The following is a 15,318-nucleotide window of genomic DNA, read 5'->3' on the forward strand; positions in this document are numbered from 1 at the left end:
GTTAGCATTGTGCCGTGAGGCACATACGATGTTTATCAATTTAAAAGAGAACTCTGCAGGTCAAGAAAGTCTCAGTTTGTCATAAAACTGTTGCACTATTAAGTTATAAATCAGAAAGACTACGCACAACCAGTCACATAGCTATGGTCCCTGTTCCCTCGTCCCGCCAGCCTCCCTTGACCCAAATCGTCCCAGAATGTCCTGGCTTCTTCCCTGGTCCATGCTGCACCCTCCCACTAAGGTCCATGCTGCACCCTCCCACTAAGGTCCATGCTGCACCCTCCCACTAAGGTCCATGCTGCACCCTCCCACTAAGGTCCATGCTGCACCCTCCCACTAAGGTCCATGCTGCACCCTCCCACTAAGGTCCATGCTGCACCCTCCCACTAAGGTCCATGCTGCACCCTCCCACTAAGGTCCATGCTGCACCCTCCCACTAAGGTCCATGCTGCACCCTCCCACTAAGGTCCATGCTGCACCCTCCCACTAAGGTCCATGAACATCTGCCCTGTAGTTTTGACATAATCCTGCTAACAGACAAACAAACAGACGGACAAACAACACTGAAAACATACAGTAACCTCCTTGACGGAGGTAAATACAGTATATCAGAAATGACAATGCAGTGTGTTAAAATAAACTAAAGGTATGCAGATACAGGCAGTTTATTATATAAGAGAAATAGGGATTCTATTCACATTACAGGCAAACAAGCGACTTTGAGTACCTAGAAAAGCGCTATATAAGTTGAATGTATTATTATTATTAAAAAAAGTACGGTAATATACTGTATACCGATATCAAGTTTTAATGTCATGACTGTCTTTCTGTCTGTCTGTCTGTCTGTCTGTCTGTCTGTCTGTCTGTCTGTCTGTCTGTCTGTCTGTCTGTCTGTCTGTCTGTGTGTCTGTCTGTCTGTGTGTCTGTCTGTCTGTCTGTCTGTCTGTCTGTCTGTCTGTCTGTGTGTCTGTCTGTCTGTCTGTCTGTCTGTCTGTCTGTGTGTCTCTCTGTCTGTCTGTCTGTCTGTCTGTCTGTCTGTCTGTCTGTGTGTCTGTCTGTCTGTGTGTCTGTCTGTCTGTGTGTCTGTCTGTCTGTCTGTCTGTCTGTCTGTCTGTGTGTGTGTGTGTGTGTGTGTGTGTGTGTGTGTGTGTGTGTGTGTGTGTCTGTCTGTCTGTCTGTCTGTCTGTGTGTCTCTGTCTCTTTCTGTCTGTATGTTTGTCTGTCTCTTTCTGTCTGTCTGTCTGTCTGTCTGTCTGTCTGTCTGTCTGTCTGTCTGTCTGTCTGTCTGTCTCTTTCTGTCTGTCTGTCTCTTTCTGTCTGTTTGTCTGTCTGTGTGTCTGTCTCTGTGTCTCTGTCTGTCTAACCATCTCTTCTGTGTGTTTGTGTTCAGCTTGGCAGCCGCTCAGCGTATAAATGAGGAACACGCTCTGATCGCCGCCTATGTCAACCGCCTGCAGACCAGCCCACGGTGAGGGAGGACAGTGTGTGTGTGTGTGTGTGTGTGTGTGTGTGTGTGTGTGTGTGTGTGTGTGTGTGTGTGTGTGTGTGTGTGTGTGTGTGTGTGTGTGTGATGGTGTAGTCCGTCTATTTGACACCGTGGTTCGTGTGGCGTCGCTGTTGAGTTCTAGCTGCTATGGCGTGCAGACGCGTTCTCCTGCTTCAGGCACTGCTCAGCTGTTTTCTGATGGAAAATATCACCTCGTGTGGAGACAGACAGTCATCACATTCACAACTCAATGAAAATCATTTCAACCGGACAAAATCATAAAAAATACTGGGAAATGTTTTGACCCCTACTTTTTCTATTTGACAGGTATTTTATAAACTACAACTTTAAAAAAATACCGTAACTGCACTTTTTAACTGCTTTGATGCCATTTCTTTAAATGCTAATATTTTAACCAGGTGTTCCATATGTTTATCGCTCACATCATTTGTCCTTCGCACACAATAGAAAACTTTGAAAAGTCTCAGAAAAGACTTTCCATAGACTAAAGTCTGACACGATGAGAAGGACAGAATGATGTAGGGAAACAGTGGAGTCCTGTGTGGGAGGGAGGTCGAGTTCTTCAACGTAGAGCAGAGATGTAGGGAAACAGTAGATGGATAAATCCAGAAGGAGGCGGTAATGCAACATAAAGGATGCCAACTGCCATAAAACACCACAGAAGAAGAAGAAGAAGTCTGAAATCCTCTCCCATCTAAAGACAAGACTCATAAGTCACAGAGTTTTTAGTCACAAACTAAGATGTTGACTTTGAAAAGACTAAGGTCCTTCTCATAGTCACAGTCAGTACGTTTACATGCACAGTTAAAGGAACACTCCGCCCATTTTCAACCAGCTTTGTATCATTAGAACATCAGTAGTATATCAGAAAACTGTAAACGGTTTTGAAGTCTGTCATTTAATTTGACAGTTATTGAGTGTTAAAGTGTGGACCAGTGACATCACTGGTCCACACTAACTTAAATTAATAACTCATTAACTCAAATCAACTCTCAATAACTGTCAAACTATTCATCATTCATCTAGTTTGACAGTTATTGAGAGTTGATTTGAGTTAATGAGTTATTAATTTGAGTTAGTGTGGACCAGTGATGTCACTGGTCCACACTTTAACTCATTCACCGCCAAAGACGTCTTTGACGTGTTATCAGGAATAGCCCTCCCCGCCAATGACGTGTTTGACGTGTTTTTGTTTTTATTAGTGCAGCGCGTAGTTCAAAGACTTCCCCAGCCTGTGACATGGTATCAGGTCCCTGACATCTAAGACAAGCCGACAACACGTGAACAAACACATACCGCAGCTGTTGTTTTGAAATGAGCAGGAGGAAAAAGAGAAAACAGAGAAACGCGCTTCCTTGTGCAGAGAGGAGAAACGCCATTGAAACGCCCCTCGGCGCGCTGCGCTGGTCGCCTTGCTGCAGGGCGAACCTGGATTGAGTTGTTCGCGGTAGTCAAACCCGTGACGAACATGATCGATCCGGTTCCAGCGCCTGGTCCCAAAGCCAAGCCGGACCCGTTCCTGTGTCGCAGCATTCGTCCCAGCCCGAACGAGAGGAGGAAAACGATGCAGAGGCAGAGGAGGCTAGACGCTGATCTCAGACCAGTTTGGTGTTCCCCTCCTATGCTAATTTGCGGGCCGATCAATAGTGTTCCCTGGGAAGGAGGTGCGATCCAGCAGCAGCTGTGGACAGAACTCTCTCTCTGTGTGTGTGTGTGTGTGTGTGTGTGTGTGTGTGTGTGTGTGTGTGTCTGTGTGTGTGTCTGTCTGTCTGTCTGTCTGTCTGTCTGTCTGTCTGTCTGTCTGTCTGTCTGTCTGTGTGTCTGTCTGCACACTCACTCACACTGAGTAAACTGTATTGTTGAATGTAAAAAAAGCACTTCATGTATATATATATATATATATATATTTTTTTTTTGTCATTTGTGTCATAACGAATAATATTTACATGTCTGATGTCAATACAGTTCAAAATAAAAGAATTGAGAGCGAGTTCTGCCTGAGATTGTGTCTTTTACAAAAATTGCCTTTTCTGCTGTTTCTCTTCTCAGAGAGACCTTTTTGGTGAAAACAGGGTGTATATAAATGGCTATAAGTAGAGTACAGAACATGCTAAAAGCTCACTTTTTTTTCCTAGTGAACCCAGAGACGTACATCTTCATTTTGAGGTATTGCAAATCACTTTGGTGCTAATAGATAATTTACTGTGGGTCTTGAAAGATGACCAACAATTATGAAAATCTTTGGCCTGTGCTAAATATTGGCAGTCCTAAACTGGCCATGGTTATAGCTTGATTAGGCTATTTACTCGGACTAGTCCCAGTATACATGCACGGGTGGGAAATCAATTTTTTTGATGGAATCACGTTGCCTCCTCTACGATAGGTGGTGATATGCACTCTTTCCCCACAGGCTCGGCCAATTCTACTCTTACAACTGGTAGCAGCAAGTCTCTTAATAATGCAGCTATTTCATTAAAAAAGATGATGTAATTATACAAACGTTTCCCCTCAAAACGATCACTTCTGGCCCATATAATAGTGTAGCAGTGTGTTTATGTTGAGAGACGCTGCACCCTGTGTGTATTTTAGTGATGGGACTTTGTTTTGCTGTGTTCTGTGTTTATGTGGTCGAGCGAGGTTGTGTTTATGTGGAGAGAGAGAGAGCGCTGATAAACCATTCAAACACAGGGATGGTCACATAACACAAAGTATATAACATACACATAACACATAACACATAACACATAACAGTTGAAACTAATTCCATTAAAAAATTATTTTATTATTTTTTCTAGACAGATTTAGCTCTACGTCAACGAGCTTCACATTTAGCTTTAGCTAATAGCTCCCTGGCCGCTAACATAACAGTTTTACACGCTGTTCGACTTCCCGGTCAAAGAACGTCAGCGCATGTGCTGATCGCCTCGTCCAGTTCCAGTCCGACTATCAATCGCATTATCTGGGTTTACATGCATTTCAAAAGTCCGGTTTTAGGCGGAGTAACACAATAATTCGATTTTTTAAAGTGCATGCAAACGTACTGAGTGTGTAAATGAGGCAGAGGCACAGTGCAGTTCACATGTGTAGGCTAGTTTGTAAAGTGAACGTCAGCACAGAGAACAAGGAGAAGAGCACCACTGGGTAGAGAGAGAGAGAGACTGGGAGAGCTCAACATGGTATAACTGCATTTATTTGTGTCCTGTTTAGGAGCTGGAGAAAGCGCAACTATTGCATGAGCCGAGGCTAAAGACTCCCGATCATATTAAACACGTTTGATTTGTGTTGGAACGTTACATCGAGAAAAAGACTGAGTTTGATCTCCACCTCACACCAAACGACAACTCCAGCAAAACTCCCCTGATTTCATCCTGACGTTGGCAGTTTGTCTGCAACAGAGAGAAATGACTTGAAAAGTCGTTTGGTGTGAAGAGAGGTGAAAGGTCAGAGGTCATCAGTCTCTGCCCTGCTGTCTTTCAGAGGTGTGCTGGACACTCCCAGCAGGCAAGACGAGGAGCACAAACTGATCGCCCGCTACGCCTCCAGACTAGCAGACACCGACAACACAGGGGTGAGTCCTCACACACACACACACACACACACACACACACACACACACACACACACACACACACACACACACACACACACACACACACACACACACACACACACACACACACACACACACACACTATATACATGCCCACCTACTGTACATTCCATTGACCTTTCACACCAGCAGCCATTTTTTGTCTATAAGGCAGGAAGTAACACAGGTGCAAGCAAAACATTGACGAGGGTTTCCAACTTCCAGTTCATTTAGGTGTCCCAGTGCCGGGGCCCTCGTTAATGTGTTGGTTGCACCTGTGGTACTTCCTGCCTTTTAGATGCAAAATGGCTGAGGTGAAAAAGGCGAATGCCCGATCTCCCTCTGATCTTGAAGGCCCCTAACTATTCACAAACTACCGGTAATTTCAAGTGTAAAACATTTGCTTAATATAAATACTAAAGTCCCAAATATGCCAAAGACTAACCGTGTATTTCCAGCTTGTTTCAAATGCAGATAAATAAATAAAAAATCAACATGTTTATTGTTTATTCACATGGCCAGAAGTCACATTTGAACAACAACAGAATTGGAGGTTGGATTTTCCTGTAGATGTGATGATTGGGTGGAAGGTTTTCCACTGATGAACTGTGCTTGAAGCCATGTCTGGACAGAATCCTGATGCCTTGTGATCTATGGACTCCTTTAGTCTTCTCCTTATTCAGCACATAATCTGCTCCCCTCAGTCTATTATTGTCCATATAGAATGTTGTCTATGGGCGTCTGGGTAGATTCCCTGCCTACCAACACGAGGGTTGCAGGTTCGAGCCCCCATGTTGCCCCCGGCTTGGTCAGACGTTCCTACAGACACATTTGGCCATGTCTGCGGGTGGGAAGCCGGATTACGGCTATGTGTCCTGGTCGCTGCACTAGCGCCTCCTCTGGTCGGTCGGGGTGCCTGTTCGGGGGGGGGGGGGAACTGGGGATAGTGTGATCCTCCCACGTGCCGGTGAAACCCCCTCGTTGTCAGGTGAAAAGAAGTGGCTAACGACTGCACATGTATCAGAGGAAGCATGTGCTAGTCTATAACTCTCCCCAGATATGGGGTGGAGCAACGAACGGGACAGCAGGGGGAAATGGCCAGGTACAATTGGGCAGAAAATAGGAAGTCTATCCACCTTATCCCATGATGCCTTATATGGGCGCTTCTTCCGGTGTCATCCTCCCAGGCCCGTCAGAATCACAAGAACTTTATCACTTGAGCAAGTTCAAAGCGAGGGATTTAACCAAGTTCTGACGTGTGTGTGTGTGTGTGTGTGTGTGTGTGTGTGTGTGTGTCTGTTTGTGTGTGTGTGTGTGTGTGTGTGTGTGTGTGTGTGTGTCTGTTTGTGTGCGTGCGTGCGCGCGTGTCTGTGTGTGCGTGTGTGTGTGTGTGTGTGTGTGTGTGTGTGTGTGTGTGTGTGTGTGTGTGTGTGCGTGTGTGCGTGTGTTTTACAGGAGAGGGCGATACCTACCCGGAGTATCAACTTTGATGTGAATAGACAGCAGAGGGAGCTCATCGCCCAGCTGGAGTGCAAAAACAGGTAGAGATGGGTCCAATATAAGAATTTGAATTGGTCCCCACGACCTCCACATATTGTTGCTTGTCCTTATCTACTGCAAGTCTTTGTGTGTGTAGGTGTATCTGTCTGTGTAGGTGTACAGTATGTATGAAAGTATTTGTGTGTGTAGGTGTATGTGTGGCTGTACAGGTGTAGTCTTTGTGTGTGTAGGTGTATGATCTGTGTCTGTATAGGTGCATGTATAGAGAGGCAAAGTGGAACGTCACTTCCTGCTTCAGCACTGTACCAGAGATTTTCATCCGCCATTTATTTTCCCATAGACATTTCGTAAAATGCCCATAAAAATAGTTTTACTTCGTCCGGACTAAACGGTTCAGATATATTTATAATCGGGAGAGACCATAGAACATTTCACTCGGACCAAAACTTAAAAGTGAAATGTTATGCGATCTCTCCTGTTTCTAAATATATCTGAACCGTTTGGTTTGAACCAGTAAAACTATTTTTATGTGTATGGGGAAAATAAATGGCGGATGAAAATCTGTGGTACAGTGCTGAAGCAGGAAGTACAGCAGGCGGTCACTTTGCCTCTCCATAAGGTGAACACACCATTCCTCCATTTGAACCTAACTTGGACAATGGATCAATGTTCTGTGCAGGGACTTTAAAAAGATACACAAATTGTCCTCATGGGGGCGCTACAATTAAAGGTCAAAATGTAGAACTCTGAAAGGCCCCAACTCCTACACCAGGGATACTCAACTAGCTTTGCCCAGGGGCCACTTTTGTAAAATGATAGGAGGCAAGGAGCCAGTTAATAAACAAACATTAATATAAATCTTTCTGTAGCGGATTGTAGGTTTTTGGGGTGTCAGTTTAGTCTGACAATTTCATGCACACAGGATAGTTAGTTAGGTTACGTTAAGTTAGTTAATTACATACAGTATGTGCCTGGGTGGTGAGCAGATGGCGCTATTTGACAACAAGCTCAGTCAAACTTTATTTTTATGTTAGTTTTCATTATGAATTAGAAAATGGTCGGGGGGCCACTCTGCACCCTATCGCGGGCCGCATCTGGCCCCCAGGCTGTAAGTTGAGTATCACTGTCCTAAAGCCTAAGTCTGATTGATCCAACATTTGCTACACACATCCAACTATCCTGTCTACAACTTTGCCTTTGACCTCCCATTGTAGAGGAGCAGATTAAAGAGCAAGTGATGTCAGTCAGAAACCACTTTCAGACATCAACTCTGGACTGTCTGTTGAATCAGGTCTGGAGTTACGCTTGGTTCACACCACAAGCATCTCAGAAGCAGCGCTTCCCGGAAGCTTCCAGCAGAAATGAAAGGAAACTGCCTCCGCGCTGCGTAGCTTCAGCGTGGCTTAAGCGTACAGTAGCTTCAGCGTGGCTTCAGCGTACAGTAGCTTCAGCGTACAGAAGCTTCAGCGTACAGAAGCTTCAGCGTACAGTAGGATTGGCATATGGTGTGTTCGGCCTCTTACCCTTTCATACAAGACGCAGTGTTGTTTCCACACATGAGGAAATCCTCCGGTGTAGAGTAGAGAGTGGGGCGGTGTAGAGTAGAGAGTAGAGAGTGGGGTGGTTGGGGGTGTTCAGGCATGACATACAGTAGTGTGCTGCGGGGTTTATGCAAGACAGACCTTTCACGTTAATGTTTTTCAATGTAGACTACATCAGACATATAGAAAGCAATTCTCCACTGCATGAAAAAAAAACGCTTCATTCTGGTAATAGGGTTAGTAACGGGGGGATGATGTAAATCAGGTGTATCAGCATCAGGCGTATGATGTAAATCAGGTGTATCAGCATCAGGCGTATGATGTAAATCAGGTGTATCAGCATCAGGCGTATGATGTAAATCAGGTGTATCAGCATCAGGCGTATGATGTAAATCAGGTGTATCAGCATCAGGTGTATGATGTAAATCAGGTGTACCAGCATCAGGCGTATGATGTAAATCAGGTGTATCAGCATCAGGCGTATGATGTAAATCAGGTGTATCAGCATCAGGCGTATGATGTAAATCAGGTGTATCAGCATCAGGCGTATGATGTACATCAGGTGTATCAGCATCAGGTGTATGATGTAAATCAGGTGTATCAGCATCAGGCGTATGATGTACATCAGGTGTATCAGCATCAGGCGTATGATGTAAATCAGGTGTATCAGCATCAGGTGTATACGATGTCTGGTCAGTGGTGTAGATGAGCCCTGTGCTTTTTATTTCTCAGAGAGATCTTGGCAGAGATCAGCCATCTGCGGACGGAGCACGAGGCGGCATGCCAGCCCAGCCCGGAGAGGGGCAGCACCAACCCCACGCTGCTGGCCGAGCTCCGCCTCCTCAGGTAAACACCGCCTGGGTCACGCCTCCTCCAGAGACCACACTGCCACTGGAACTACCTCTGCATACTACATACTAGCTACTGGAACTCCCTCTGCATACTACATACTAGCTACTGGAACTACCTCTGCATACTACATACTAGCTACTGGAACTCCCTCTGCATACTACATACTAGCTACTGGAACTACCTCTGCATACTACATACTAGCTACTGGAACTACCTCTGCATACTACATACTAGCTACTGGAACTCCCTCTGCATACTACATACTAGCTACTGGAGCTACCTCTGCATACTACATACTAGCTACTGGAACTACCTCTGCATACTACATACTAGCTACTGGAACTCCCTCTGCATACTACATACTAGCTACTGGAACTACCTCTGCATACTACATACTAGCTACTGGAACTCCCTCTGCATACTACATACTAGCTACTGGAACTACCTCTGCATACTACATACTAGCTACTGGAACTACCTCTGCATACTACATACTAGCTACTGGAACTACCTCTGCATACTACATACTAGCTACTGGAACTACCTCTGTATACTACATACTAGCTACTGGAACTACCTCTGCATACTACATACTAGCTACTGGAACTACCTCTGCATACTACATACTAGCTACTGGAACTACCTCTGCATACTACATACTAGCTACTGGAGCTACCTCTGCATACTACATACTAGCTACTGGAGCTACCTCTGCATACTACATACTAGCTACTGGAGCTACCTCTGCATACTACATACTAGCTACTGGAACTACCTCTGCATACTACATACTAGCTACTGGAACTACCTCTGCATACTACATACTAGCTACTGGAGCTACCTCTGCATATTACATACTAGCTACTGGAGCTACCTCTGCATACTACATACTAGCTACTGGAGCTACCTCTGCATACTACATACTAGCTACTGGAACTACCTCTGCATACTACATACTAGCTACTGGAGCTACCTCTGCATACTACATACTAGCTACTGGAGCTACCTCTGCATACTACATACTAGCTACTGGAGCTACCTCTGCATACTACATACTAGCTACTGGAGCTACCTCTGCATACTACATACTAGCTACTGGAGCTACCTCTGCATACTACATACTAGCTACTGGAACTACCTCATATACTCCCATACTGTCTCACTTCAGCTCATCTTTAAATGCATAATTAGCTCTGTGGTTAACAAACGTTTATGAAACAGTGAAGTTTGTGTTCAGCAAGATAATACTCAAAAACGAGGACCACTTTTATGACTTTTGAAGCGTAAATGCATTTTTTTTTTTTTTTTTTTTTTTTCAGAAAACGCTTCTAAAGTCTGTCGTCACTTTCATACCATCTTCAACCAAACAGACAGTGCTGCTGGATAAACACACTGGTGTTTACACAGTATAAGCACATTGCACAGCAGAACTTTTTTATGACTGTATTAATGAAATGTTTGTATTTTCAAATAAGGTATTACCTTATTACCGCCAAACCCTATTTGCAATATAATTTTGTAAAGTCAAGCTTGAGTTCAATACTCACTGTTGGCTGAACGATATTCACACCAAAACCATCTAGTTACAGAATATTGCAATTGCGATTTAAACTGTGTTTCATATCACCACCTTTTTCGTGTCTGTTCTTGTTTTCATTTTGCTTAAGAAAAATAATGATGTCAGTGTGCACGATTTACTGAGGCTGAGTATGATGATAGATTTTCACCAATATTGAACTTGATCCATGGACCAAAGATGACCTGTACGACTAAAATACCTCCTTTAGATCCTTTAGTTCCATTTTGGACTTAAGCAATTGCGAGTTTATAATTGAAGAAGTTCACATTGCGAAGTTGATTTTTTTCTTCTTCTTTCTCTCGAATGACTCCAAAATGGTTCTAACCTACGACTGCAGTGTGTTGTTTTGTGTGTATATCTTCAGTAATGTGACAGTAATATATGTGTGTGTGTGTGTGTGTGTGTGTGTGTGTGTGTGTGTGTGTGTGTGTGTGTGTGTGTGTGTGTGTGTGTGTGCGGGTGCGTGTGCGTGTGCGTGTGTGTGGGTGTGTGTGTGTGGGTGTGTGTGCGTGTGTGTGGGTGTGTGTGCGTGGGTGTGTGTGTGTGTGCGTGTGTGCGTGTGTGTGGGTGTGTGTGCGCGCGTGTGTGTGTGTGTGTGTGTGTGTGTGTGTGTGTGTGTGCGTGCGTGCGTGCGTGCGTGCGTGTGCGTGCGTGTGTGTGTTGCAGACAGAGGAAAGACGAGCTGGAGCAGAGGATGTCCTCACTGCAGGAGAGCAGGAGGGAGCTGATGGTACAGCTGGAGGGACTGATGAAGCTCCTCAAGGTGACACACACACACACACGCACACACACACACACACACACACACACACACACACACACACACACACACACACACACACACACACACACACACACTGACCTACCACAGGTGTCTGCATGCAGTGAGTGCTGTCACACACTAGAGGGCAATAGTTTCCCCTTTCCTCGACGCCTCTTGTCCTCTCCTCCTCTCTCAGTCCTACAGGGTTATCTTTGCCCTCCGCACGCTGTTCTGTTATTTCTTCCTTGTGATTTTTGCCACTTCAGTTTCTGACTCTACCTGACCTCTGACCTCTGACCTCTTCTTTCCATACCTTCCTCCCCTCTTTGTTTCTGTCTGTCCCCTGATAGGATGAGGAGCAGCGACAGGCAGTAAGTTTCCCCTCTGCTGGTTCCACCGTGCTGCTGTACATGTCTTACAGCTGTAGTGTGTAACTTTTACATCAACGTCTGTTACATTCAAGCCCTTGTTACATTCAAGCCCTTACCAAACCAGTTCACACGTCTGTTACATTCAAGCCCTTACCAAACCAGTTCACACGTCTGTTACATTCAAGCCCTTACCAAACCAGTTCACACAATGCTGATTAACCCTATGTGTGCCACATAACTCTCTCTGTATTCCACAAAGGAGTTTTCAATCTTCCACCGTGACATCGGCACTTTTCAATCTGGAGTTTTCAATATGGCCGCCCGGCGACATTCCCGCACTGGCCGTTTGAATGGACAGAGCGTGCACACCAGAGACTTCATGCTAACCACCCGTTAGCCGTCTGCTAACTCCAATGGGGATACATCTTTTAATTGTGTGGCTCTTCCAGACTCTCCATATGGTTTTGTAGCAGGGGCGTAGGCAGAAATTCAATTATGGGTGGGCCTGGATAAAATTGAGTGGGCCTGGATAAAATTGGTGGGGCAATTGCATGACGAAATTTTGCGCGCGAAGCATGCAATATTCCTAGATGTCATGAAGTCGTCATGCATTAGACTCTGGAGATGATGTGCCCTGCGTTTTTAAGCTACAAAACCATTAGCTAGCAAGGCAGCAGCAAGTTTGCCTCTAGAAAACAAACAATTAATTATTTTTTATTTTTATTTTTTTTGGGTGGGCCAGGGCAAGAAGTGGGTGGGCCTGGGTAGGCTAAACGCCCCTGTTTTGTAGTCATTTCATGGGGGTTGTGTGACACTATCCACTGTTTTACAGCCAAACCAGGAGCGACGCAGTAAGCTACGCTACGGTGTAGCCTAGGCATTCACGTGCTGCTCGGATGGCCCCGTCTCCCGAGCTGGGAAGCGGTTCTTCCTCAGTGTGTTCATGAGCTTTGAAGTGGTCATGTGGAAACAACATGGACGCTACAAAGAAGATGTGTTGTATGTTATTGCTCAGAGCGTTTAAACAACGCGTTTATACGCTCTTTCCAGTTTACAGTACGCCCCATGAAGGCAGCATTAAACACGTACTCTCACCGCCAGCAGGGGGAGACAAAAGTTACGCACTATAGCTTTAACGTGAGATGCACGCCTACTGGCACTCCTGTTGAATCTTTCTATGTCCCAAAAATAGTCCACTTTTCCGAGCAACAGGTCATGTTTTTCTGATTGGAAATGTAACAAATCCTCACCTGCTCCTCCTCCCAGGCGCAGGCAGCTGGCTCCGCCCAGGCCTCTCCTTCTCGGCCAATCCCGGCGAGCGCCCGCTCGGCAGGCCCCTCCCCTCCCCAGGCGCACGCCTACCCGCCCCAGGACTCCCTGGCCGGGGTGGGGGGCGACGTGCAGGAGGCTTTCGCCCAGGGTAAGGCTGGGTGGGATTTGGACTGATAAAGACCCGTAATTGTATGTACATAAGAGGCCTAATGGCTACACACAGTTTTGATCTTTGATTTGAGAAGATTCTGTCAATCACCCAAGTTCTCCTCATGCTCTGATGAACCCGTAGGGCGGAGATATACTTGCTTTTAACTACGCGTATGCGTGCGAACAATCTTGGAACCCAGAGTCTATCAGTCTGATGACTAATAAGAATCTGAGACAGGCGGCTGATATTTTGGGGGTTTCCGCCTAGAGTGGACGTCCGCGCCAAAAACCTCCGCTTCTATCGTTTTAGAGATTAGCCGAAATGCCGCCTGGTTCTGAAAAACGTACAATCTCTCAACTCCAACTCCATTCTCGCGTCAATCGGACTGTAAACAAAGACTGCGGCACACGGCGAAAGTCTGGCGAGGAGGTCTGCAAAAAGTCCACTTATCTTGTTGTTTTAGCTTGTAGCTTGATGTGTTAGCTTTTTATCATTAAACTTTCTGCAGAAGCCCTGTGTTGTTACCAGAATAAAAGTGACGCACAAACTGATTGCGACTAATATATTGTGCTGTTAGTTGGCTAATGTTAAATAACTTAGCGCGGACGAATTGGTATCTAGCTAACTATCTAGCTAGCCAGCGGGCGTCAGGGTAGTGTAGCGGTAGATTCCCTGCCTACCAACACAAGGGTCACAGGTCTGCGCCCCCGTGTTACCTCCGGCTTGGTTGGGTGTCCATACAGGCACGATTGGCTGTGTCTGCGGGTGGGAAGCTGGATTGAGGGTATGTGTCCTAGTCGCTGCACTAGCGCCTCCTCTGGTCGGTCGGGGCGCCTGGTCGGGGCGGAAGGGAACTGGTGGGAATAGCGTGATCCTCCCACGTGCTATGTCCTGCCGGTGTAGCTCCCCCTGTCAGGTGAAAATAAGCAGCTGACAACTGCGCATGTGTCGGAGGAAGCATGGTGCAAGTCTTGGCTCTCCCCAGATCGGCAGTGGGTGGAGCAGCGACCGGGGCAGCAGGGAGAAAATTGGCCAAGTACAATCAAGGACCCCTGAACTCACACAAAGTAGACCATTTGATAAGATTTTGTCCCAGGATCCCCCATCTGATAAGGTTTTTTGCTGGTAGAGGTTTTATTACAGAAGGTGTATGAAACCCATATCCAAAATTAGCAATACATTGTGTCATTGTGTTACTTATGGATGGAATTATAGTGAAAATGAATGATTCCCCTTTTTGCTGGGGACCCCCTGGAAACCCCTCAAGGCCCCCCGGGGGTCCCCGGACGCCACTTTGAGAACCACTGGTCTATGCAAACACGTGGTAAAAGAGCAAGTATATCTCCGCCCTTACTAGCGCTTTGTGATGGTTGTAGGCCCTGCAGTGGAAATAGCGCAATGTCGCAATCCACCACTTCAATTCTGATTTGCGGGATGCGAGTCATTTTACTACATCTTGTTTTTTTTCCTATGCAGTTCATGTTTTGTTTTTGTTGTTGTTCCTGCACTCTCCACGAAGACAACTATCCTTTGTGAACAATTTCTTTCTCTCGTAGTATCATTTTGGTTTAGTCGTGGGCTTTCAGACGATGTGCAGCAGAGAACTCTCACGAGGGACCGTCCCTTCACATCTCATCTCATCAACATAACGTTTTTTTTCTCCCCGGCCTTCGAGACACAGGAGAGATGCTCCAGTCCTCCAGCAGCATGTGGTTTCACTACGCCCACTCTCAAAACGCTCTCTGTTATGGATCCATGCCCTCACATCCAGTGTGTGTGTGTGTGTGTGTGTGTGTGTGTGTGTGTGTGTGTGCGTGTGTGTGTGTGTGTGTGTGCGCTGCAGCTGTTTCTCACAATAAATGACTTGTCTGCGACGGTTTTACGAGAAGCTCACTGTACAAGTCAGGTTCAAAGAAAAAGAAGCAGAGAATATAATAGGTGTTGTAAATCTCGGTGTCACAACGACGAGGACTGATTCATTTCAGATGAAGCATAAAACTTGGAACAAATCCATGACATGATTGTTGTATTTCCATTTTAACAGTTTGGCCGTGTGTGTTAAATAAATAATCGCACCCTTTGTTTTTCCAACCAATGTTTCTGATTAGTTTCACCGTATTAACAGTTCACGGTTCATTGTGAAATCCCCGACATGCCGAGAATACACAGCACTCAACAAGAAGCACAGTCCAG

General features: G+C 45.7%; 1 pseudogene across 1 annotated transcript in view; it reads left to right on the top strand.

The window, feature by feature from the left end:
- Positions 1 to 15,318, top strand: part of LOC310771531 (dystrobrevin beta-like) — a 40,173-nt pseudogene that overhangs the window by 7,212 nt on the left and 17,643 nt on the right. The window contains exons 4-10 of the transcript in view: positions 1,391 to 1,468; positions 4,985 to 5,075; positions 6,552 to 6,637; positions 8,870 to 8,983; positions 11,235 to 11,331; positions 11,682 to 11,702; positions 12,969 to 13,122. The product of the transcript in view is annotated as a dystrobrevin beta-like (transcript). The remainder of the gene's footprint in view (positions 1 to 1,390; positions 1,469 to 4,984; positions 5,076 to 6,551; positions 6,638 to 8,869; positions 8,984 to 11,234; positions 11,332 to 11,681; positions 11,703 to 12,968; positions 13,123 to 15,318) is intronic.

The sequence above is a fragment of the Poromitra crassiceps genome (genome assembly GCF_964638095.1).
Source record: "Poromitra crassiceps genome assembly, contig: HAP1_SCAFFOLD_759, whole genome shotgun sequence".
Lineage (NCBI taxonomy): Eukaryota > Metazoa > Chordata > Actinopteri > Beryciformes > Melamphaidae > Poromitra > Poromitra crassiceps.